General features: G+C 48.3%; 1 protein-coding gene across 3 annotated transcripts in view; it reads left to right on the top strand.

The window, feature by feature from the left end:
• The first annotated feature begins 297 nt into the window (after nt 1-297).
• BCL9 (BCL9 transcription coactivator) overlaps nt 298-25362 on the top strand; it is a 57886-nt gene continuing 32821 nt past the window's right edge. The window contains exon 1 of one of the 3 annotated variants that reach the window (XM_039555868.1): nt 298-464. The gene's annotated coding sequence lies outside the window, so the exon portion shown is untranslated. The remainder of the gene's footprint in view (nt 465-25362) is intronic. The other 2 variants (XM_039555886.1, XM_039555858.1) reach the window with 2 other exon arrangements.

The following is a 25362-nucleotide window of genomic DNA, read 5'->3' on the forward strand; positions in this document are numbered from 1 at the left end:
CCTGGAATCCCCCGATCCCTCCCGGCGAGGGGGAAAGCGGGAGCCTGCCATGTTCGCGGGGACGCGGCGGGCGCCCTTCTCCCTGCCCCGCGCCTGTCACCGGAGTTGGGAGTTCGCATGGAGGAGGCCGGCGGAGGAGGAGGGAGGCGGGAGGCGGGAGGAGGAGGCGGGAGGAGGAGGAGGAGGAGGAGGAGGGAGGGGGCCGCCTTGTTTGTGGCTTGTCAGCAGCCGCTGGAGACAAGCCTCCATGTGTGAAAGCCGCTTGGCATGAATGCCTGGGCCGTACCAAGCGCCGCGGCGCCCGCGGGGGGAGGCGGCCCCGCCGCCCCGCCGCCCCGCGCAGACAAAAGGCCCGGCACGGCTTCCCCGTGAGTTGCCCCGATGCTGCCGTAGCGCCCGCCCGGCGCAGCGCCCGCTCCCCGCCGCCCCCGCCATGCCGCCCCGCGCCCTCGCCGCCTGAGCAGGTAAGCGCCGGCCGCGGGCGGGCGAGGGTTCGCAGCCGGCGCCGCCGCCCCCGGGGCCGCTCCCCGCCCGCCGCCGCTCCCCCGGCGCGGCTGCCGGCGGCGCGGGGCGGCTGCGTGTGCGGAGCGGGGGGCGGCCGCGTGTGCCGCCGGCAGCCCCGGGCCGCTGCCCGGCGCCCCCGCCTCGGCGGCGGAAAGTTTTGCGGCGGCCGTGGCCGCGGCGCCGTGCCTCAGTTTCCCCCCGTCTCGGTTTGCCCCCGGCGGCGAGGCGCGGGGAGGGACCGCGCCGGCCGGGGGGGATCCCGGGAGCGGGCGCGGAAGGGACAAAAAGCGCCTTCCACCTGTTGGCTTCTGTCCCGGTGGCTTTTATGGGGGTGGCGGGCCGAGGAAGGGCCGGGGGGAGAGCCCGGGGCGGCCGCCGGCCCCGCTGCCCCGCGCCGGGGAGAAGCCCCGCGGGGGAGGGTGGAAGCCGGGGTCTTTTGTCAGCCCTCCATCCCGCTGCCTCCGGAGGCAGGCAGATCGCCGCGGGGATGGGAGACGTTTTTCCCTCCTGGATGTCGGGAGATTAGATGAGATGTATTTACAGTTGCCGTTTATCAGCAAGTAAATACCGAGCTCGGCGTGAGAGCAGCAATATGAAGCCTGCTTGCTTGCTCTCTTGCCGGAGGTTTTGTAGCTGTTATCCTACTGTTGGTGAGGTGATAATGTGCAAGAGCCAAAAAAAAAAAAAAACCAAAAAAACAACAAACCAACCCCCCAAAAAAGGCAAAGGGGAGAGAATCCCTGCTCCTCACACCCGGGCTTATCACAGTATCGGTACTGGGTTTGGTTAAATTTGGAGGGTTAATTTTTCCTTTTGCCATGAGACACAGAAAGCCTCCTGAAATGCTAGGTGCATCCTCACGAGGTCTTTTAAGTTTGTCATGTGCCATCATTCAGGTTTCATTGATTCTAGTTGTTTTGTTAAAAAATAACCTACAAGAATCTGAGCTGCACAAATGTTCGTCATCCTAATGTCCTGACACAACCTATGCGAGGCAGGAGCTGGAAGAGGGGGAGAGAGTGAGGATATGTGCTTTCCCAGTCAAGGCTGGGAGGAGAGCATCATGTGTTGAAGAATATGAGCAAGAATGGGAGATGGGGGAGGGAGTCTAAATTGTCCTGAGACCCTATTCAATCCAGCAAGGAAGATGGAGGATCTTGCTGCTGCAAAAAAATGTACGGCAGAAATCTCAGCCAGCTTCTCTCTGACTTGTTACCTCCCTTCAAAAAAATAAATAAATAAGCAGAAAAAGAATCAAAGCAAAACCCTGTGATTTGCTGTAACGTTTTCCATGATACCTTTATCCCACATGCCTTACAGTCAGTCCAGTGATGGAGGTATGTGAGAAGCAGGGAGAGAGACTCTGAGGTTTATCGTCACAGGAGGGGGAGAAGTATCAGATCATGTTTGAAAGGAGACTTGTCAGGCAATGAGGTAGGGAGGAAAAATGCCTGTTCTAGGCAGCTGGACCTGGGGAGAAGAAGGAGGTGGCTCCAGCACCTACGGTTCTGAAGCTGGGTGGAAAATCTGTGGAGAGGGGATGTAGACAGATGGGGGAGCGGGCAGGAAGGATGTCTAAGGAAGACCTTGGACCGTCTCCTTGGAGGGCTTTAAAAAGAGGGGAGATTTTGAACTGAATCAGGGCACGAGCAAGGCTAAAGCACAGCTAAGCTAAGTGTGATGTAGCAGGACTTCTCAGTATGGAAGAACACAGAGGCTGAGTTTTCTGACTTGGTGGAGTTTGGGGCATTTGGTAAGGGGAAGAGATTTTTGTAGCCGGGGTGATTGTGACTTGTGCAAGGATTGCAGCTGAGAGGATTGAGGAGAGAGCATGTGGCTTGCCTTTTGCATAGGTGGCTTCTCTGGTAGAGGGGCCTTCTGTTAAAATGTCTGTAAATTTCTGTTAATTTTGCTGGACTCTGTCAATAGCAAGGAGAAAATCAACTGTCCCTTGTGAAAGTAAGTGTGGGGATGAAATAAAGCTTTACCACTTTACTGATGTTTCCATGCACCTAGCACCTCCACACACATGGAAACAGCAAGTTTGTGCAAACACACCTGCTTGTGTCGCACATCCTTCCTCTTGAGGGCCAACACGCTCACGTTGTGAGCATGGTTCCTGCACAGACATGGCCCAGCTCTTGTGTTTTCCTCAGTTTACAGAATAGTTTATTCCATCAGCCTGGTAGCAGTAGTATTTGACAGCTGACTTTGTGTTAGCACAAACTGCATGTGAGGTGGCTGAGGCTTGAAACCAGTATGTGACATGTTTTAGCTTTTCCACTCATGGCAGCATTCCCATGATGGAGCAGGGACACACCACAGGCATCTCACATGCACAAATAAAGTGTTACACACATGCAGATGCAGAGGACAGGTCTCAGGTCAAATGTACTCCAAGTCACTCTCTTTGAGAAGAAGCTGAAGCAGCACCAGCTCGTTGCAGGCAGAGCTCACACGCTGCTCCCACACACACAGATCACACGCATGCACGTTACACCTCTCCTCTCCAGGATCACCTGTTTGAATTCCAGCTGGGCTGGCAGCACAGGGAAGTTTTGCACCCTCCTGGATGGGGATTTGATGGCCTTTCTTTTCCAGCTTGGCACTGGACGGGCTTGAGCCACAAAAGCTTAACAACAGGGAACACTAATGAGCCCCTGCTTGGCATGCTGAGAAGAAAGGCCAAGGGCTGAGTGGGCATAAAAACAGTGGCATGGAGCCCCTTGGCCAGAGTCTGAGCCTTGGAATGAAGGCTGGGGAGGGAGCAGAGCCTCTGGAGTCGGGAACAAGACGGCAGCACTGCAGCAAAGGCACGAGAGGAGACCATGTTGGGGGGAGGAGAGCAGGCTGCTGTTTCCACATCATCTGAAAACTCAACCTGCTGTCAGGACAGAAGGAAGGCTTGTGCATATTTTATGTCACTTTTCTCCTTCTAGGACAAGCTGCTGATCTGATCAGCTATGCACTTTAAAATCCTTGACGCGCCAATCAGCAAGTATGACTCGAGGCCAATAACCAGCCTTGGCCTCCTGCCTCCGCTCCTTTGTGGACATCCCATGCCGCCCTTCCCCGGAGAACGTGTGCACAATTAAACCCTGCACAGCGTTCCTCAACTACGGCATGGGATGTGACGAGCTGCATGGAGACGGGGACAGAAAATGGCAACGTGTCAGGGCTGGGGGGGTGGAGGCGGGGAGGGGAGTTGGCCATTTCTTCTGCTGTTTGCTGATGTCTGGAAGGAGACTAAGTGGGTAAATTGGTTTTCCTTTGAACTGGTGGTGTGGTGTTCCAGTCAGCTGCTCTTTCTTCAGAGGTCTTCAGTGGCAGCTCAAGAGTTGGTGGGGCTCGCAGTAAACAAAATGTATTTCACTCCTTCAGCCTGAATTTTGCTGGGGGCTGTCAGACAAGAGGATTTCTCCTCAGCAGTTAGTTATTCAGTGCTGCTTCTGCATGGCAGAGCCACTTGAGCCACTGACATTGCTTCTGCCCACTGGAGATGGGATGCACTGAGGATGCAGGCACTGAGGATGCAGGCAGCCCAGGCACTTTAGTTTTGACAACAGTCTCTCACACACAAACATGTAACTCCTGTGTCCCATAAGCCAACTCACTGCCCTGCACACCATTTTGGGACACATGGGGAAGCAAATGTTTTTGCTATGTGATGCAGAGTTATGACCCTAACTGACTTAACATTGGCCCTGCTTTATCCTTCATTTGTCCTGCTTGAGAAATGGCCATCGGACAAAGAGGTCTCACAGAACTCGAGATCCTGGCACTGATCTGATGGGCAGCCTTAGGGAAATTGCCTTAAAGCTTGTGTGGACCTTCTTGCTGCAGTCTGTGAGATGGGGTAATGCTTGCCCACCTCCCAGGTAGGAGCAGCAGCCCAAGGGTTGTGTGTGCCTGTGCAGACACCACGGCGGGCTCACACGCCAGCCCATGGACAAAGCGTGTGGTTTTGCACCGAGCGTGACTCATGCGACGATAAATTTTGCTCGAAGTATGCGCACACTCGGTGCTCTGTTGGACAGTGAATTCTGTTTTGTCCTTCCAGCAGAAAACAGCACAACTTGCCAGTGACATGGACTGGACATGTATTCCCATAACAACAATATTACAAACATATGGTAAACCTGGTGTAACAACTGCTGTCCGTGTCTCCACGCAGAACAAGGAGCCGGTTAACAAAAACTTGAGGCTGTCTGAGGCTGTATCTCCCCAGACTGTGATCTCATCAGCTTTCCCAAGCTAACCTCAACCTGGTCACTGCTTGGATTGTAAGCTTGGGATGGGTGGGGGGGTGAGAGCAGTTAGCAGGAATGGCTATTCGTGATTCAGACCACTTCCCTGTGACTCAGAACTGAACTATCCCTCGGTAGAGTATTTGGGGATAGTACTCTTCAGATGTTGAACATCAGTCTAGTTCTTAGAAGTTCTGCAGTACCCGGGCTTGCTTGCTTGCACAACTGGGTTTTTCCTCAGCATCTTTTGTGGAAACAAAACCCTAAAAACTACTTCTGACTATTAAAGACGCCATGGTAATTTTTGCCAAAAGAAGAAGGGGGAGTGGTCTTAGCCCTGGGCACTTTGCCAGATTCGAGCTCAGGAAATTGCAGTCTATCTAGGTAAAACTCCCCATAGTTTAAATGAAAAAAAAAAAAAAAAGTATTCATCTCTTACTGTCTTAAAGGGTAAGCACTGCGTTCTCTGGAGCCTTAAACAGACAGTACATTCCGGCTGGAGAGGTGGTTACAGTTGCTTGCTGGGAGAAGATTTTTTTTATGCAAAAACTGGGGCTTTTTTTGCATTTTTGGGATGCTTCTAATCGCAAAATGCTGTATACATTTTAGGTTATTGCAAAGCTTGAATGAATATGTGGCTCAACATACAAATGCAAGGAAATATGCTGGTGTGGCGTTTGCCCAGGGAGCAGGCGCAGCCAGCAAATACACATCTTTTCTGTGGCAGAAAAATAAGGACCAGTTTTTTAGTCTTGCGCCTGTGCATCTGGGGGCTGGATTTTGTATGTTTAGCAGCAACTGCTTTTGTAAGCTGCTGCTAAGGCACGTAGCTGGCTGTGTGCAATTGCAGTGATAGAATGTGAAAATGCAACTACACACAGACCTGTAATCTTGCATGCAAAATACTGCTGGTCTAGTTCTCCAGGTACCAAAAAATGGTCTGAGATTGTACTTGCCTTTCCATTTAACTGTGCTCACCTGCATTTTTCAGGTGACAGCTGTGTGTATGGAGTGCTGAATGATTATCCTTTCTATTTTTGCTCCAAGAAGAAGGAAATTAAATCTTTACTAGTGATCATGGCAGTGCACGTGTTGTGATAAGTCCAGGATGGAGGTGGCTGGGGGGTTGCAATGAAATTCTGTAATGCTTTGAAATCCTGGGGAAATGCACGGGTGGAGAAGGAGAGCAGAGTGAGCTTCTGTTCCCCCTACAGATGAGGAGTATTGAACTGCTGAGTTTGTCAGTGCTGTCAGGATCTGGCCTTGCCTTCTGCCAATCCCAGTACTTCCAGGGCCCCCCAGAACAGAATGTGCATTTGGGCACAGGTGGATGCAGGGCTGAATATCCACGCTGGGAAGGCTGTCCTTGGATATTCCAGCCCAGGACCCCCAAAGTGTGAAACAGGTCTTCTCCTCCTCATTCAGTGATGTGTCTCAGCCCTGCCCCGGTGAGATGCAGGCAGATGGTGGGGGCGGGGGGGACACACACAGGAGAACAGCTCACTTTCTCTTGTGCTTCACTCTCCAGCTTCTCTGGTGACAGTGATAACAAAGGGCTGCTCAGCATTAGGTGATATGGATCTCTCTCAACCCACTAAACTTGAGTCCTGCAGGCTTCTCACTAGCCCTTGGGGCTTGGGTGTCATTGTACCCTCCCATCCTGGGGTGGTCTGGGACAGTACCCCTGGGGACTGAAGGCTGAACTTTCTCCACGAGTTTTGGAAGCATGAATTTCTTCTTACTGAAGCCTGTGATTTTATTTTGAGGTTATTTCTTGCCATCCTGGGTCCTTGACTGCAATCACTTCCATTTTGCATGCTGCTCTTTGTAATTGAATCTATCGATGTATATTTAATCCACTTGGCACCGTGGCTGGTAACTAGGCACTGCTTCCCAGCCTTCTGTCACTTGTTTTCACAATTACTGCCTGAAGTTGGGGTGGCCTGTCGCTCAGCTCTTTGCCCAGTTGCTAGACTGCCTGGGAAGACCTGTGCTTGACAGTCAGGTCCACAGCTGGTACAGCTCCCATCCTTCCATCTGGATGCCAGCCAGGTGTGTAGGACTTGGGTCATAGAAGCTAAGCCTGTTGGGTTTAATTCTCCTCTCTGCCACTGATTTGCTTTGTGTGATCACAGGCAAGTCCTTTAACCTCAGATGGCCTCAGCTGGGTTATCTACTTCAGAAAGGTGTTGTAATGCTTAATTATTGCCAGCTCTTCAGAAACCCATGGTGGGAAAAAACTGCATTTTATTCAGAAATATTGCTGACCTCCCTGGCCTTTCTAAGCCACCTCGGTGGTGCTAGGAGATACTATTTTTCCAACCTCAATAATGTTTCTTCAATTTTTCATCTGTACATTCTCCCACTCTCTCAGCTGCATGTAAAAATGCCAAGCTGTCTGAAGTCATGGAAATATTTTTATAAACTTGACAGCCATGGCAAACATTCCTCCTTGGCAATAAACAAACAAGGTGCACAACCTGCCATTAACATCAATTTATAGCAGAGAGACCTTCGTCACTCATTGATGAGGGAATTCTAGACAATTCTTGTGCTAGCACGCCATAAAGTAGTGCTGTCTGAGATTAGGAAAATGTTGGATCCTTTGGGTTCCTGTGTGCAGGGAGTAACTGGGAAGCTCTGTTTGCCCAAGTGCGTGCAGGAGTTCAAGCAGGCACCAGGTATTTGGTTTATTCAAGGCTCTTACAAATGGTGTTTGGCTTGGGTGTACGTGTGCTTGGGGGCTTGGTGTTTGTTTGTCAAACAACAAAAAGCTTGTTGTCCATAGTGGCAGCTGAGACCCAAAGGTAGTACAAATTAAACTGGATAAATTTTAGACACCCAAAAAAAGAGCTGCAAACAAAAGACATCAGTGAGCACTGCAGGAGCAGAGCCCCCGTCGTGCAGCCTCCTGTGCACCCCCCTTCCATTTTCCTTGCAGCTGGCTGTGGGCTGGTGGGGTCGGCAAGTACCGGAACCCACACTGCAACATCTTCTCCCCGTGGGCACTTCCCCACGTAAGCACTCAGACAGCGCTCGTTTTGGTGTGTTCTAGGTTAATTTACTCTGAATACATCTAAACACACATCTCCAGGGACGTTGGTGATGCTGGCAAAAAAACCCAGGTCCCCCTCTTTTTCTTACATTACTTTGGGTTATCTCTCGCTCTTCTAGCAGGCTCTCTTCCTACCATCTTTGAGTAGTGGATTCTCTGTGGTGTGCTCAGGAGAGAAAAGTCTAGACTGTTCTTCACCTGTGTCTTTGATGGAAAACTCATAGGGAGCTAAGCCTCTTTCTACCACCTCACTCATTCACTGCCTCTCTGTCTCTGTGCCGTAGTTCCTCCCTTCTTCAAATGAGGATGCCAAGTCTTCACTCTGCTTCCACAAAACCTTTGAAAACTAAGGAGAAAAACATGCAGGGCATTTGTCTTCCCTCTCCAGGAAATCATAAATCCCTCCCCTCTCCCCTCACCCCTCTCCCTTCTCCTTTCCACCTTTTTTCCTCTCTCCTCTCTTCTCTCTCCTTTTCCTCTCATTTTAAGAGTTGTTATTATTATATTCTGTCCCTTTAGGTCTCCTCTACTTCCACTGCTCTTGCAATCTGTCTCTCTCTGCTGTTTCCATATCCCCTTCTATTTGCAGCTCTCTTCCTTCTGTTCATGTCATTTTCTTCTCTCACCCTGTATCTTCTACCCTCCCCCACTATTCATGCGCCGCACACTCCTATCTCTTCCCTCTAGTTTATCCTCCAAATTCCTCCCTTATGTGTGTGTCTCCACGGTGGACCCCTTTTTGTTGTTGCCAGCTGCCTGTCCCTGTGGCCTGGCTGCCTGGAAGCTGCCAGAGGGGTGGGCTGGCCAGGCCTGAGGGAGAAGGACAGGGCATGGGATCAGCTGGACAGCCCCCTGCTGCAGCCGTGGCCAGCCAGGCAGGATGGGGGTTGCCCTCTGAGGGAGCAAGGTGAGACTCCCTCCATGTGTGTGCCGCCGGCTCTGGATGGAGCTGCCTGGAGTCTCGTTCTGAGCTGCAGCACAGTTGTCACTTTAATGTCTGAGTACTTTGTTTCTGCCTGGAAGCTTGATGAAGTCTCCAGTCTCAAATGTTGTTTCCTGACGTCACCTTACCTCCTTGGACATGACCTTGTGACTTACTCTGGTCTTGACCTATTGTCTTGTTCCCATTCCCCTGACTTCCCTCTGGCTCTAGACACTCTGTCCTGAAAACATGGATTGTGCTGTGTCTGGCTGTGTGTTGACATCTCTGGTTGTTGAGAGGATGACTGTCCCACTGTGCCACTTCCAGCTGAGTTCAGGACCCCATGCTGTGCCAGGGAAAGCCATGATGGAGGAGGCAGAGGATGAGCACCAAAGGTTTGGGAAGCCCTCTGCATCTTGATGGAGAGTTGCATTGAGCCCACAAGGCAGTACCCAACAGGTCAGGACAGCTGTGCTATGTTCCTGGCAGACCTGTGCTTAGTGTCCTGCTGTTGGAAGAGGACAGGATCAACAGGGTCACTGCAGTAGGGAGAACCCCTCTCCCATCTGCCTGAGAGAGCCACCTGATCCCACAAGGAGGCTGTCCCACTATCTGATGTGGGATAGAGTTTCCTCCAAGTCAGCCAGAGTGGTTGCGGTGTATTTAACCACCTCTCTTCAGGGACAGGATTTTGGCTGTAAGGATCATGTCCAGCAGCAGCAATTGAAAAGTGGTGGTTTTTTTATATCCCCTCATGGATTCTGTTTTCTTCCCACATAGGGAACATGTGGCATGGAGAAGTCCCTTTCTCAGGGCAGGGAGAGGTGGCTGCATCTAGGCTGATGGGAGAGACATCCAAATCAGGGCTCATGAGGTGTTCCTGACGGCAAGGCACAAAGAGATCAAGCAGATGGCCTTGTGCTGAAGTTCATCCAGTGTCCTACAGGACAGGGCATGGTGACTTTTTGGCCTCCAGTGGAGTTTAGCTCTATTCCTGGGTAGCACCACATTTCCCCCTGCCAGATGTCACTCAGTCCCAGGCTCATTAACGTCAGTGAGCCTCAGCTCCCCTGACCAGACAGTTCCTGACTTCTCCCTTCTGTCTCTGCAACACTCTGACCCTTCCTTAGCGAGATGATCTCCCTCATGCTCCATGCGAGGTGCTGTGCACCTTTTCCCATTTTTCCCACAGCCGTTTTTCTCCCTCTCCATACCTGCTTCACCTGTTTTACCTGCTTTTTCTCTCCTGCTCTGCCTCTGGGCTAGGTCTCTCTCCAGACTCTGTCTAAAGCCCTCTGCCTCATTTGCCTTCCCATCTGGCTTCCTTGTCTCTCTGGTCATGCCGTGAGCTGTCAGCACCCAGGGGAGGACCATTGCAAGAGCAGGGCAGAGACTGGAGGGTGTCAGGGAGAGCAGAGCAGGAAGGCGGATTCCTAAACCAGGGTCCATCATTTGCTGGTGCCTTTGGCCTCTGCCAGGTATGTGCTCTTAGCTACATGGCAGAAGTTCCCTTTTCCCAGAAGTGTGATTTTCCCATTGCTTCTACTTCACTATTGGCAAGCTCCTGAAAGGTTAATGAAGTCATTCACTGCAAAAGGAAAAAGCACATCTTCCCATGTTTTGCATAAATTAATCTTGGAGATTATGGAGCAGCCGGTGCACAGGCCACAGGATATGCAGCTATGTCCTTGAATCTTGTCACCCAAAATGCAGCTCTGGGAGTATCACATAGGTGATACTGTCCACTCCAGTCCCTGATATCAGCTTAGGCTAAAATGTAGGTAAAAAGCTGTGGCCTCCTCAGTCATCTTTATTCATGTTTCATTGTGAAACAGGGACTGGGGAGGAGGTACCCAGGAATGCCCACAAGCCCTTCCTCCCATTGCGGTGGATCCTTGTTTCCCACAGATCCTCTTTAGAAAATGCCCTGTATCAGGTTTCATTCCCCCTGGATTTTTTTTCTGCCTGAGAAGTATGCAGAAAGTCATTCAATTGGTTTTGAACCACATGAGTGGGAGCAGGAACCAACCCCAGAAGATAAGTGTTCTGACCTTTACCGCACTCAGATAACAGAAAATAATAACAAATAAATACATCTCGTTTCTAAACCTCAGACTTAGGGATATGTCCCTGCCTTATTCAACAAGAGCCTGAGCCCCTGGGAGGGCTGAGGTTACGAACCTGGTAGCTGCCTGCAGTAAGCAGCAGCCCCTTTGCTTTCCTTTAGTAAATGAAGCTGGAACCAGTCCAGATATTCAGGATGTCAGGGGACAGGGCCAACATCCCCACACTCCTGCCATCTTTCTGCTGGGACCCTGCATGTTTTCCCATAGCTAGTGTACTGGGAAAATGAGAATTTGTTTATTTCTTGCCTGCGTGTGTTTCTTTGCACATTTTGCCTCTTGTTTTCAAATACAGGGTTGACCATTTAGGGCCATACCGGGCTGGCCACCAACTAGACCTATGCATGTATGCAGACCATGGATAAGATTATGGGATTTGCTCAGGAAAAAAAGTGTTAAAACCTCCAAATCAGTGAGTGTTTAAAAAAAAGGGAACCTGTCTAGAAGGAGGACATGCTGAACTGTGGCTTGCAGTGAGCTCCCCAGGTCTGGGTCTTAGGTCACTGACTCAGACTTCCATCATCTCCGCAGATGCCCCTGGGGAGGTCCATCTGAGACAGCCTCTCTCTGCAGGCCGCTGGTGACAGTAAATATTTGTACACTGCATGCTGAAGTGCTGATATGGGGCTGGAGTCCCATTGTGCAGTGTGCTGTCCAGACTCTGGAAAGAGATAGTCCCTGTCCTGAAGGACTTACTGCAATCCCAAATTAGAACATTCTTCGTGCTTTCTGTAGTGGCTGTGACTTGATGTTCCTTCGGCAGGATGTTGCTTCCCTTCCCTCCTCTGTGACGTGGGGAGATTGTTTGCTTGGTTTCTGCCATCCAAACCACCAGCAACTGAAGAGATGCCTGTATGCAGACTGTGGGGAGGATGCTGGGAGGTTTCTGGCACTCTGTCAGTGTAAAGCACCTTATTTATTAGAGTCTAATGCCCGTTTGGGATGTACTTCTGATCTAAAGCTCCTGAATTCCTCCCTTTTAACGCTAAAGAAGCCATTCAGAGGCCCCCTGGGCCCAATGTGTGCTTCTGCTAAAGACTGCCCTGATCATATATCTACCACTGTCTTGCCCAGACTTCGGGTTCAGTGGTTTTGTTTTCATTAGAAGATCTCCTCCAACTCACCTCTTCCTTCAGGGGTTCCAGCAGATACCCAAATAAATATGATATTCAGTGGGCTGTGCACGTGTTTCCACACGCTGTTGCAGTACACGGAAACGTGCATTTTCAACATGCAACCTGATACGTGCCTGGATGTTTGCATTTGTGTTGTGTGGACGCTTGCATTCGTGTCTGCCAGTGTATTTGGGCTGGAGGAGGTAGCAGCAAAGGCTCTGGCAGCTGGGAAGAAAGGAATGACAGGCTTTCTAGGGGAGGGAGGAGAGAGTTTGGTAGCTGAGATGAGGATTGGGTAACAACTGGAGGGGGAGATCAGATTTAGGATCCATGTTGCTCACTTAAGAAAATAGGAGAAGAAGCAGTACATTGTTTATTGGGGATTGTGTTATTCCTGTGCATTATTTATTAGTCTTCTGCTAATGGTACTGCATAAAGAAGTGGCACTTCTACAGAAATTTCACAGACAGCTGGAGGATCAGTTCCAGGAGGTATTGTAACCAGGTCAGGTTGGTGTAGGGAATCCTGCTGGGCTCAGTTTTGACAGGCTTTGGAAAAGAGAAGATTGTTCAGGAGGCATTTGGAGGGGAGAAGGGAGGGGGAAGTGTCTGTGACTCACCAGGGAACAATGATCGCTGTGAGGATAAAGGGGCAGGCTGGAAGAAGACCTGGAGACAATGGTGAATTCCTGGGTTCAGCGGCTTCAGGATTCCAGCCTGAAGTAGAAGAAAGCATGAGAAAATGAAGTGTTTAGAAGGAAGCTTTAGGAGTAATAAAGGCAGCTGGTGAGAGAAAGGCAGAAGTAAGGAGAAAGCAATGCTGCACCTTGAAGTGGGTCCTGTAAGGCTTGATTTTGAGGCAGGGGTTGAAAGAATGGATGTGCAGAAAGAGGTAGCCTGTGCAGTGACTGAATGAACCCTTCCTGAGTTACCTGTAGTGTCTCTTAGCACAGACATGCTGGTTTGCAGCCTCTGCAGACACAACAGGCAAAGCAGAGGTGTTGAGGTACCCAGGGACAGGAGAATGTGTAGGTTTGTGAAGTTTGGAGTGCAGACAGATGGGTGCCAGCATGGATGCCCCCAGCCAGTTCTTGGATACTGGTCCTTCCTTTCATTTGCAAGACGTCCAGTCACTTGGAGAGGTGGGACTGGTATTCTGGTAGGTGGCATTCTTCTTTCACTCAGCCATGAATCTGAAATCAGCCAATACTGGAGGAGGAAATCATGCCACTGGTGCAAACTGTCTTTGGGTGAGAAGCTAACTCATAGTCCCCAAAATACCCAGACAAAATGTAAAGGTTTTATTTTTAAGGTTTGTTTTACCCCACCACGTTCAACCATTGGGCGGGGAACACCCTCCCTACTGCTTGTGACTTGTTACCATGAGCCAAGAGCAGGTCTAAATGGAAGTTGCCTTGGTGACACTTCAACCTGAGAATCTCAGTGCTGAGCTGGTGCAGAATTTTGGGGCTGGGGGGGAGGAGGAGAAACCGCAACATAAACACAGCTTCATGGGCTGTCCTTTCTTTTTCTGCCTGCAGTATGAAGCCTACTTTGTTAGATACAGTCACACCATGAACATGGGGAGTCCTGTAGCACAGACAGTAGCTCCATCGGCGAGAGTCAGCCCCTGCCCTCAGCCATCACAGCTGGGCTACCATTACTGGTGGTGTTGGGATGCTAGTTCTAATTTTAAGCAGGATTGATGCAAATCATTCAATGAGTACCTGCAATAGTTGGTGTGTTTGAGAGTTGTTTTGGTTTTTTTTTTCAGTTATTGTTTTAACACTGCACTGTACCCTTCGACAAACCTCCTTATTGTGTGCAGCAATCCTGGGGGTGTGGGTAGTGCTAAGTGCACTGAGAGCTGTAACAATAACGGTGTGAGAGTGGCCTGGAGGTTTGGAATTAACCAGGCCATGATGGGACACAATTCTGTTAATCCACTATGTCAATTAGAATAGAAGGTGACTTGGGCCAACCAACTGAAATGCCTTCAGAGAGTGTTTCTCCACCTTGGGAGAATGTGTGATCATCTGAGACCGCAACTTGAGTTCTAGCAGGGATTATCCATTCGGAAAAGACAGTCCGTTTTGGAAGTGAAGTGCTGGTGAGTCCAGGAATGATAAAATCACCCTTGGACTTTTTTTGTGTGTGTGTGAACTCCTAGAAGTCATCTATGTTGGTATAAATGAGATCATTTGGCCTAATTAGTTCCAAGCTTAATTAGCAGTAATTATCCCAACATGGGAGTAATACTCGAGTAGGAAGTACTGAGTCCTCGATTAGATAGATCTCTAATTGGTGTTACAATATTGTAATTAAAGCATGCTTGTACGCCTCTGCCTCTGCAAGTGATTTGTTTTATGTCTGATTAAGCAGGGAGTCCGGCAGCCTCAAGGAGGCCAGGACATCACCACTGATTGAAACAGTGTATTATTCTTTGTTATAGGAAAGAAATGATGAATCACATGTACTAGGAAACACTGTGGGCCAAATTAGTCCTTTGAGTAATTGCTACTGGAGTTAGGGAAATTACAACAGGGGTAAATTTGGCCTCAAGTGTATAAGCTCTATCTGTGTATCACACAGTTAAACAAATACTCATTTGAATGTGCAGTCTGGCAATTACACCATCAGACAAATGCAAGTGAGTTAATCTGCATTTGCGATCACTGGATTGCAGGGGTGAGTTTGGCTGCTGGGTTATTAGGTTGCACATTCTGCTCAGATTTTGTGGGAGGTGTTGCCGTACGTCCCGGGATGCAGCTGGCATCGTTTCAGATTGCCACTGCTGGCTGCAGTGTCCTCTCCTTGCCGGGGTGAGACCTGGAAGGTACCGCTAGGGCCACCAGGAGCACCTGGCAACTGGAGGAGATGGACAGATAAAGAGCCCTCTTTTCTTCCAACAGTGTTACCTTCAGTCTGGCCAGTCTGATCCTCCCTAGCAGAAGAGCCTTCAGAATATCAGGTAAACATGTTTTTTGAAGAAGTTTAAAATGAAGAGAGTGAAATGGGAACTTTCTGAAATTAGTCAGCATCAAAACACGAAAGCTTCCTATGTCTTTTTAAGAAACCACCTCCTTAGGAGTTGGCAAGTGTGCTGCTTTATTACTTATCTGTTCGCTACATGAGTGGGCGACTGTACTTCCTGATTTGGTTCTCCAACATAGAGAGATCATCAGCATAGGTCTGTAGAGGACAGTAACTCCTCGCCTACAGAAAGTAACAAATAGGAATGCATGTATCCTCTGGCTGTCACAAAGGATTTCGAAGCACATTCGAGTCATATCCGAAGTAAAGCATCATCTCATTTCCATTTTAAAGCTGCAGAAACTGAGGCACAGATCAGTTACTTCTCTCGCTGCAGCTCATGGAGGTGGTGTACATGGCAGCACCCGGAATGCAGTGCAGGTCTCATCACCTTCTGCTTCACTCACAAAAACATCTTTATTTTCCTGGAGGGAGAGCCCTCCCAGAAAGAAGGAGATGACTTGAGCAAGGAAATAAAGTACACAGAATTCTGTTAAAGCAGTATTAGGGATAAGAATTTAAACACCCTGTACACGGGAATTCAAAGCAAGGTTTCCATAGCAGCGTTGCTTGGCCATATTGTATATACACTGTTTTGCATTGTGCTGGTGATGTCAAAGGCATATTCTAATATCTGTGTGTGCAATATGTCTGCATCAGAGTTGCTATGAAACTTAAGGGTGAATTACACCATGGAGGCATATTCTTGTGTGGTGTTGGGAGGAAATAACAGAACTAGGTTTTGCTAGGATTTTTCTCCAGAGATAATTTTTCTTAGAGAATTGCTGATTTGCCAGAATTGTTGCTATTTTCAGGAAAAGTTGACTCCAGTTTTGTGTTTCATCTTGGAAAAAAAAATGGAGAAAAATTTTAAAGCTGTCAGAATGAAGCATTTCAAGAAGGTAAAATGAAACCTTGCATTAAGTTCATTTAGTCATAGTTTCTAGGTAGAAATTTTGAAAACTGCTTTTTCGGTTTTTTTTTTTGGTTTTTTTTTTAACCTAATCAGAGGTAGAACAGTTATTTGAAATTTCTGAAAATCTTGAAGGAATAAAAGGCTTGTTCTTTCACACTACGTGAGCCAGAACTGTCCTGGGAGTGGCAGGTGACAAGGGAGTGACTGCATCACCCAGCACCGTGTGTGGCTGCCCTGTTGTGTGTTGCAATGGAAGCAGTGGGAGAGGTTTGCCACTGAGTACCTCTCTGACTACCTGGTAAAGGCACGTAGCAAAATATGCCTGCTCAAAAAACTGTTCCAATCTTTCACGAGGCTCAACTGTCTCTAAAAACCCCCAGTATCACCTGGATATCATAAGGTTAAGCCTTTGGACCGGGAGTGTTTTGGGTGGGAGCCACTGTTTCTCACATCGTTAAACCTCCATTCAGCAGATGATGGGATCTCTGAGGGGGAGCTGCCGCCTCTCCCTGCCCCACACTGGGGATAATGGGACCTGTCCTTCTCACCTCCCTGTGCATGGACAAAGGGAGGGCCTCCCGAGTGGCACCACAGCTCTTCCCTGTGCTCATCCGGCTCTGCCCTTCGCTTCCAGTACTTCATCCAGGCTCTGAAGCTCTCTGGGGAAGCAGGAGGGACCTTGCACCCTGAGCTGGGAAGGAGTGCTTGCACTCATGGAAAAGCCCTGTGAGTTATTTTGGCATCACTCTTCCTGCTGGCAGCAATGTTTCCTCACTGCCAGCATTCCCAAATGTTGGTGTAGCCTGTATGCCAACGTCTCCTTTCTCCCTGCCCCCTCATGTTGCAATTGCTAATTTCTGTGCCTGTGCCTGAAGAGCTGTAGTTTAGACTTGCTTTCCCATGCATTGAAGCCATTCTTGTCTAGGGAAGAAACTGCAAAAGGGGTGTGGGAGAGAGGAAAAAAGAAGAGAGCTGTTTTTTTCCCTATGTGGCAGTGACGAATGCTGGGTATTAGAGAGACAAGCTGACAAACATCTGAATGAGTGGAAGAGACTTCTAACCCAAAGGGAGGAGTTGTGGTTTAGGTTAAAGCCACAAAGGAAGTGAAGGAGGTTACCACTTTCCTGTCTGTGGGCAGGAGGTTCTCCTTGTGCTCGTTTGAAGGCTTAGCTCTAGCTCATCCTTCCCTAGGAACATACTCATCTGTGTACTTCTTGAAAGGCATTCGAGCTGGCGTCTGATCTTGGGAGTGACAAACATCCCCTTTATACTCAGAAATCAGCAGGAGCTGGGAGCTAAAGATCTGGGAATCACAGTCTAATTTATGGAGCCAGATATTTTAAAGTGTCTTGTTAAGCCATGTGTCTTGTTTGGTGCTAGATCATGTAGTGTTTTTCTCTGTGCTTCTTCCTCTTGCTGATTCCACTTGGAATTTTTCTTGTAAATATCTGTATGTACCTCCAGGGCCTGTTGGCTCCCCACAGGCCTCACTCCTCTCATGTTCCTGAATGATTGGCAAATTGTGTAGCCATCCTGCCTGGATCTAGCAGTCTAGCATGCTGATACAGGATAGATTCCGAATGTCATTGGGTTCCTACCAACATGGCCTGTGATCAGGATTTTCCTTGATATTCTGTGCTTGCTTTACTTTTAATAGTGCAGAGGCTTCAGCTGTATGCAGTTGTAAAGTTTGTTGTCTCAGCTCTGCAGCTCCACTCTTCATGTGTGAGAAGAGAGTGAGTGGTTAACCCTGGTGTGCTGCAGAAGGCACGCTAGGAGGGAGATGAAAGAATACAGAATTGCTCTTACCAGAGTGTGAGCCTTCTCCTGAGTCAGAGGAGCACGCAAGCCGGCTGTCTTAAGCCGAGCTATCAACTGGTGACTGCACAGTTAGAACCACTGTCAGTGACAGTGACTTTAGTATGTGCTGCCAGTGCCTTCTGATTACTGTGCACTGCTGTACATGAAAAGAGCATCTGAAAGGTGCTCCCTGAAGAGCCGTTCTGTGGTCTCTAACCTTCCATTAACAGCTCACCTCAGACCCTAACCCTGGCCTTGGGATGCAGCAGAGTTATTTCATTTACCAGGTGTGAAAATCATATTTTGCCATGTGAGGATGATTGGTCTCTCAGGTGTGTTACAGCAACTGGGGTTTCTTTTTTTGTTTGTTTGGGTTTTTTAATGCTTTGTTAAAACTACAAGATATCATTAAAGATTTATATGTGGCAAATGTGTCCTTTTTTGCAGAGTGTTTCCTCTTAGAGACCTTCACGGTATTGATTTCAAGTAGATTTTCTTCTGTTTTAAAACGTTTCCTTTGCCTATGGATTTTCAGCATTACTCACTGGAGCTGTGTGCAGTACATTCCCCAGACTATACTATCAAGCCAGAGTCCCTTACTGCTGCTCTTCAGGGACCACTTCTGAAGCTGGAAAGACCATTCATTTGCTGTGTTCACTCAGTCCTGAGTAACTGTCCAGCATTACATCCTTATTACTCCAGGATGTATGCTGTCATCTAACTAAGCCATGGGTCTGCTTTCACTGTATGCCAGAGGATCCCACACCTAATCTGGCAAGAGCCTTGGGCTGGCCCCTCCTTGGACTGAGAGATGTTTGTTTGGATGTTTCTGATGTAAAGGGAAAACAAGCTGTACTACGGGGAGATGAAGAAACCGGAGTGGTAAGCAGCTGCTATTCTAAGGTCAATTGGTTTTGGTGTCAGCATTTCATTTCTCAAACTCATCCTTGTGGCCACTAGAGTGGGGAATGGGGATTTCTTTTTGGAGAGGGCAGAGGACTCAGCAGGGAGGCTGAGATCCTAGAGGAGAGAGGTACCACTGCCCTTTCAAAGAGCAGGCTGATGACCACCAGCCATTTCTGTGCCCTAGGATGAGGCCCTGGGGTCCCTGCGCTGCTGGTGGCTGAAACAGCTCAGTGACAGCCAGCTCTTGGTGTGGTTCAGCCATCTTTTGGTGGATCATATCTGTAAGATGTTGAAAACTTGGATTCAGACCTTAAAGCATCTGGCTTATGGAATTTGGCTTTGTTTACTGTAGTGTTATAGCCTTAGGGCCACAGAAAGTGCAGCTTTATTGAAATCATTGGAGTTGTGCTTGCTTATGGCAGCAGGGAGCTGGGGACGCATTTTTTTGGAACATGTTGCCAGGAGCATAAACCCTTTTCTTTGGGAGATGCTTTGTAAGGATGACTCAAGTAAATGCCCGGGAAACATTGTCCTAATGGAAACAAGACGTTTAAGTGATCAGGTCTCAGAACAACTCTTATTTCTTCCCCACACCTGTGGCTTTCAGAATCCACCATCCTAAGGCTCAGTCCTTCTTCCTTCCTCATTATCATCTTAGTTTTGAACGTCATATACACCACCAAGAGCAGGAACACCATGAGGGACACATCAGTCTCTGCACACGGGGGAAATAGGAACTTGGAAGAGGAAGCCAGTTGACTTGTGTGGGATCCAGGCAGGCTGAAGTTGTGTCACTGGACAAAGCAGCAGCAATCTGTTATCAGATGCTAAAGTGGAAGGTATCTGTGCTTCAGCATTTAAATGTTTACAGGAGATTCTTGCTACACTCTTTGATGCTGGATACTCATATAAAAGCAATTACTGAAAATACAAGTGACTTCTAAGGACACTGTACACAGTATTACCTGCATTTCTTGCATGCTGGATGGACTGCTGGCATTCATTTTGTCTTGGTTTGACAGAGAGGGCAGGCAAAAGATGCAGGCAGTGTGTAGGAACAGCCCGTGTTGTAAGCAAGTCAAGGCACAGGGAGTGTCCCATCAGAGTTACCTTACCAAGGCAGGTCCCTTGTGCAGCACCGGCTCACATGTTAAATGAATGCTCTGAAATAAAAAGATATAGATGGAAAGAAGCATGCTATCCTAGGTGTCTCTCAGAACCTGCAAGGCAGCTATTGTCAGCAGATGTATTCCTGCTAGGGAATAGCCCAGCATGATTTAAAATAAGCTGGCAGATTTTGTGCTCAGATGGACTGGGAACATTCATACAGTCTGTTATTGCAGTTCGGCTGTGAGAGGCCAGCACCATTAGCGGAGAGGGACTAGCAAAATGTTTGGGCAGAAGTATGTCCAGTCGTGACATCTGTTGCTAAAGCGGTCCACCGTTTGCACCATAGAAGTGCATAAGTAAAAATGGAGAAGAACAAGAGTGAAGTGTTTATATAGCTAAGCCAAAACTCCCGAGTGCCCTCTAATAATGAAGTGTCCTGGTTTTGTTGGTGTTGTCCTCCATCATCTAAGGCCTTGCAGATCTGAAAGCTGATGATTACTGTAAAAGAAAGTTAGCACCATACTAATGGTAAGCCAATGTCTAATCTAAACAGCAAGTGGGGAAATCTGCTTGTTTTCTTTGGAGGTATCTCTCTATTTTATGTAATTTTGGTACAACACCTGTAAATCAGTGACTGGTACTTTTGAAATGTATTTCTTTCATCAAAAGCTATTTGAAACAACAGGTTGCACCTATCCATTCAGTCTAAGCTCCCCTGACATTTTTAAATGACAGATAATGAAAACTGTCTTCATTATAACTCAAGTAATTTCATCAGACTGTCACCAGCAAACAATGGCAAACTAAAGACTGAACAACCCTCAACTCTACTCTCCTAGGTAGCTGTGCTAGAGTACGTGGTGTCTTTTCTGCTTCTAGGAAATATAAGAGGTGATTTGTCAGCTGGGAAAGGTTCTGTGATGAGAGGCACTAGAGGTCAACAGGAACATGTTAAAATCTGTCTGGGAGCCAGTGGTCAGATGGCATAAAAATGGAGCACAAACGTGAGAATGATCGTGGGTGAGAGACATGGCTTATCTAACTGAGTGCTGAATTCTGCACTGCCTTCAGTTTATGAATGGATTTAAAGCATGGTGCCAAACAGACCATATTGCAGTTGTCTAATCCTTAGGTGACAGAGGCAGGCATGATTGTAGGCAGAGCTGCATCCAAGAGGACTCATCAGAACAACCCAGTCAGCCTGGCATTATTGCTACCTGATCTATGGGAATCGGTCCAGGCCCTGGATCTAAACTGCCGCAGGGAAACCTGGTTGAAGGAGCAGCTGTTGAGGTACGGCACTGGCTTATCTTCCCCTGCCTGTCTCTCCCCAGCCAACATTGCTGCAGGCTTGCCTGGGCTGAGGATCAGTCACCCAGGTCTTTCCTCCCTTGCCCCACCCCCCACTCCCCAAATTTACAGACTTAACCAAGCTACCCCCCACAGTTAGATTAAAGGGAGAGTGAGAGCAGAAGGGGCATTTCACAATAAAACGTAATTTCTACAAGATGGCCACAGTATGGGAGAGGCTGGCACCAGGGAGTGAATTATAGGGGGCCGGAGCAGTGAGAGGCTGTGGCAGAAAGAGGGTTGTTATTGGAGGACACAGGGAGCAAAGTCACGGAGATAGAGGGTGTAGAGAAATAGTTGGAAATGGCTGCAGTGGTGTGATTTGGAAGGAAAATCAGTCACTACTTCAGTCACCAGTGGCGATTAGTTTAGGGAGCTGAGTAGTAAATTACAGGCAGGTTAGAACTCCAAGAACATCCGTGACCCTGTGAAACGCTGGAGAGAGAAAAGTTGCAGTAACAGTGAGTAAGACTCAGATCTCATCTAACTGAGCATGAGTATCTCAAGGTGAAATAACAGAAGGAGAGGAGGCGGGAATATTGATTTCTGCCTCGCAAAACAGACAACAACGCCTACTTTTTCATAGCAAGAATTTAACCATTCGCTTTAATGGGCCAGTCTGCGGCACAGTGAGGGCTTGGTTTCTTTGTGCACAGTCCAGAGGGGAATTCATGCTGAAGTTGTTTTTATTTTTTGGTAGCCTTGAAGGAGAGACATGAGCAAAATGTCACCCTCAAATAACTCTGTGCTGACTGTAGGGGCAGCATGAGTGGAATCTGTCCATGTTGCTGGCCTTTTGTGCAGCAGGCGGGTACCCTGAGCAGCTGGATGCCGGAGGAGCAGCGCTGGAAGGCACAAAAAGCCCGTTATGCCAAGAGAGCTGTTGTATGTGTTGGCGACAGATGACTTCTTCTGTCTGTCTGAGGGCAGGCTTAGCCTCCTATTTATCCTGTGAGAAGGATGCTTCTAATGAGAGGTGCTTTCTTCATCTGCTCATGGCTTTCTCAGAAATGTTGCTTTGGGAATGAAAATTTTGTTTGCTTGGTTTTACACCATGAAGGTGCACACATATGCCCCAGTGCTGTGGGCAGGCAGCACAGAGAACGTGCCTGTGAGGCTGTGCAAGGGGGCTTGGTGCCTTGCACCAAGCTCAGCAGGTTGCTGAAGGGAAGCAGGAGGTGAGGTTGGGAATTTGTGAGCTGCTGCCATGTCTGTTCTCATTGATGTCAAAGATAGTCATACACATACAAAGGGAATGTAAAGTCATGACTGAGAATCCTAAAAGTCTCAAGGGTCAGACAATTCCACAGACAAATTCTCCTGGCAGCACCACAGCACTCAGTGTGTGTTAGCAGTTCCCTGTAAAGCATGGGGACAGTGTGGTGGAAGCAGTATTCCTGGGCAATCATTGGTTCTGAAGTCTCCTCTATGCCAAAATTTCCCACCTTTGTTTGGTATGAATTCATATTTTTCATGTGTTTCATGAGCATATGCTTCCCCAGATTCTGTTTACCTGATTTCCCTTCTGAATCAGTATCTGTTCTCTCCTGCTTTTTCTTCTCCCTGTTTTTTTTTTTTTTTTTAATCATGGGAGATAGAGCTGAGCATTTATCACTATGGCTGCATGATATTTGCCTCATACCTGCTTACTGACTTGAGAGATGGCTTTCTAAATAGGGCAAGAGCTTCCTGCAACTGGAATGTTTAGTACATGGAATTTGTTCATCACAACAGAGTTTTTGATGTGAGATAATGTCTTCAAGTGGGGCAGATCAACTGTAAGTCTCTCTGGATGTCCGGAAGAATATTTGAACCACAGGCACTGTCCCATGTTCCAGCCCAAACCTGATTAAGGCTCAGATTGTTTGGGTGTTCATGTGAACAGGAAAACACGACATCAACTGTTTCTCTCTTTTCAGTGCAGACAGGAAAGTGAGAGCAGGGCCTTTCTTGCTCAGATGAATTTGCCATCATCTGCACACTGTTGCCTTGGGGTGATGTGCAGCCTGTGCTGGTCCGATCCATCAGCCAGTCTCCTTCCCAGCCCAGCTCCGTGCCCTGTGCAGCCAGGCGGGCAGTAGTCATTGCTGTAGGTGACCTACTGGTCGTTTTTCACCAGCAGTGGGGACAGAGGTGGGGTTTGTATATGTGTGTGTTTTGGGGGCATGTGTGTGACTGTATGTGGATATTGACATTGATAAGGATAGAGAGGCATTTCCCTCCTCTGGGAGGCTGTGAAGTCCCACCCACGATGGGGTGCAGAGGGACTGTTCACCCAAAGCATGTTAAAAATGTTCTCTCGTGGTTTGCAGGACAGAGGCTCAGCAAAACTGAGGAGACTAGGGTTAACGTCTAATACTAAAAGACGCTGAACAAGAAAGAAAGCCACAACAATCTCTCCCCCTCCCCCAGGCCTGATTTCCTAATCTTTTAGGAATGATTTACAATAAATAAAAGACTTTCTGAGAGAAGGTTTTTTTTTCCAAGTTAACAATGGATGTCAAACTACCCCTCCCTGTGGTCCTTTCCCATTTCTTTCACACTGTCCAGCTTTAGACTTCATCCTGCAGGAAGATTCATGAAGGCAACTCCCCTGTGCCCATGCAGAGAGATCACGGCGGTATGCAAACCATAATCACCTGGATTCCTTACAGAAATGGGTTGTTTCCTTTCGAGAAGGCTCATTAGAGCATGCAGCAGTGTAAAACTCAAAGCTTGTAAGAAAATGGTTTCATAGAGCCTGATCTCTCTTGTCCCACAGCTCCTCTGATCATTTACACTGGAGCACAAAAGAGGGCAAAAAAACCCCAAACCTAAGGCAAACAAACAAAGCAAAACATCCTCCTAATGGTGTGTCTTCTTCATTTCCAACTGTGATGGTGTTTTACACCCACTTTGTGCAGGTGTACACGAATGCAGGTCGGGAAGCAGTGTAGAGAGCAAAGCTCTTAAGGAGTTAGTGGAGCTTCCCTGCTGGAAGGTTATAATCGCACTGAAAGAGGGAAATCTTGCCTCGGCAGACAGGAAATATGTGATGCAATTTCAGGACAGAGTTGCTAGAGATAGAATAGCTGTAAACTGAAAAAAGAAATAAATTGTAGGGAACACTTTGCATGGCCCAAATGTGCCATATCAAAGCTAATAGAAGGGGATCCCATGACCGCAGAAGCAGCGGTGTACTGGCTACAGGGTGCATGGTGTTGGCATCCTTTACGTGCAAGGAGAAATGTGTGCCCCCGATCCTGGGTGTAGGGACTGTTGGCCGATTCTCCTTACTGCTGACAGCTTTCCTTGAGGCAAGGTTTTTAAGCATTATTGACTGAAAAGGCCCAATCTGCTGTTGCATTTGAGGTGAAACTGTTTCATGTGGAACGACTGTGTGGTTGGAGAAGGCTCCACTTCAGAGAGTCGATGGTCAGGAGCAGGGTGTGACTTCAGAAGAGGGTAATGTCTCCAGCCTTCACATGCTAAGGATCCATGTCTCCACTTCATCTTCCCTCAGTCCCATCTTCAAAAGTTCCCGTTTCTCAGATATTTCCACCTCCTCCGGTTGTGCCAGTTCAGCCACTTGTGGGGATGAAATCTACATCAGAACTAGTCTGGTGTTAAGGATTTGTTCTTGTTGGTAGGGCTTTAAAAAAAAGAAAGTTGGATCGTTTAAACAGCTCACCTATGAGTGTAGCTACATAAATAGTTTAACTGGCACAAGTGAGCGGCAATAACTGAGAGAGCATGGCAGGATCCTCTAAAACTGGGTCTGCTGCAGATGGAACAGTGAAACAGAGCCACAGCCCTACACGCTCTCAATGTTATTTGCATGAGTAGCTCCATTGTGCTTCAGTGGGACTCTACTTACACATGTAAAATTAAGTGTTTGCAGGGCCAGGCCCTTAAAGAGAATAAAAGCCACGATCAGGGTGTGCCATGCTCTGAACCATGTACAGAAAGTGTCATGCAAATGTATTTTGCTGGCTGGGCTATCTTGTCTGATCTGTCTGCTCCGAAGAGCCAGAGCTCCCGTGGCAACTTTCCTTAGGTTTGGTTTGCTCTAATGGAAGAGAGCCCTGCTTTTGAATAGACAGGCTGATCTCCTGCCCTCGCTGCAGACAGGGAGTTGTGAGGAAAGCGTACACAGTGTGGTGAGAGCTGTAATGCTTCCAAGATGTTCTTGGAATTGCCAGAGTGCTCTAAAGAGCCGGGACAGTGGGCTTCTCTGGGGCAGCTTTTATGAGCTTGGCCAAGGGAGGGCAAGGCCGCAACACAGGGGGCTGTTCTCGAGGCT

Source organism: Corvus cornix, chromosome 1, assembly GCF_000738735.6.
Source record: "Corvus cornix cornix isolate S_Up_H32 chromosome 1, ASM73873v5, whole genome shotgun sequence".
Classification (NCBI taxonomy): domain Eukaryota; kingdom Metazoa; phylum Chordata; class Aves; order Passeriformes; family Corvidae; genus Corvus; species Corvus cornix.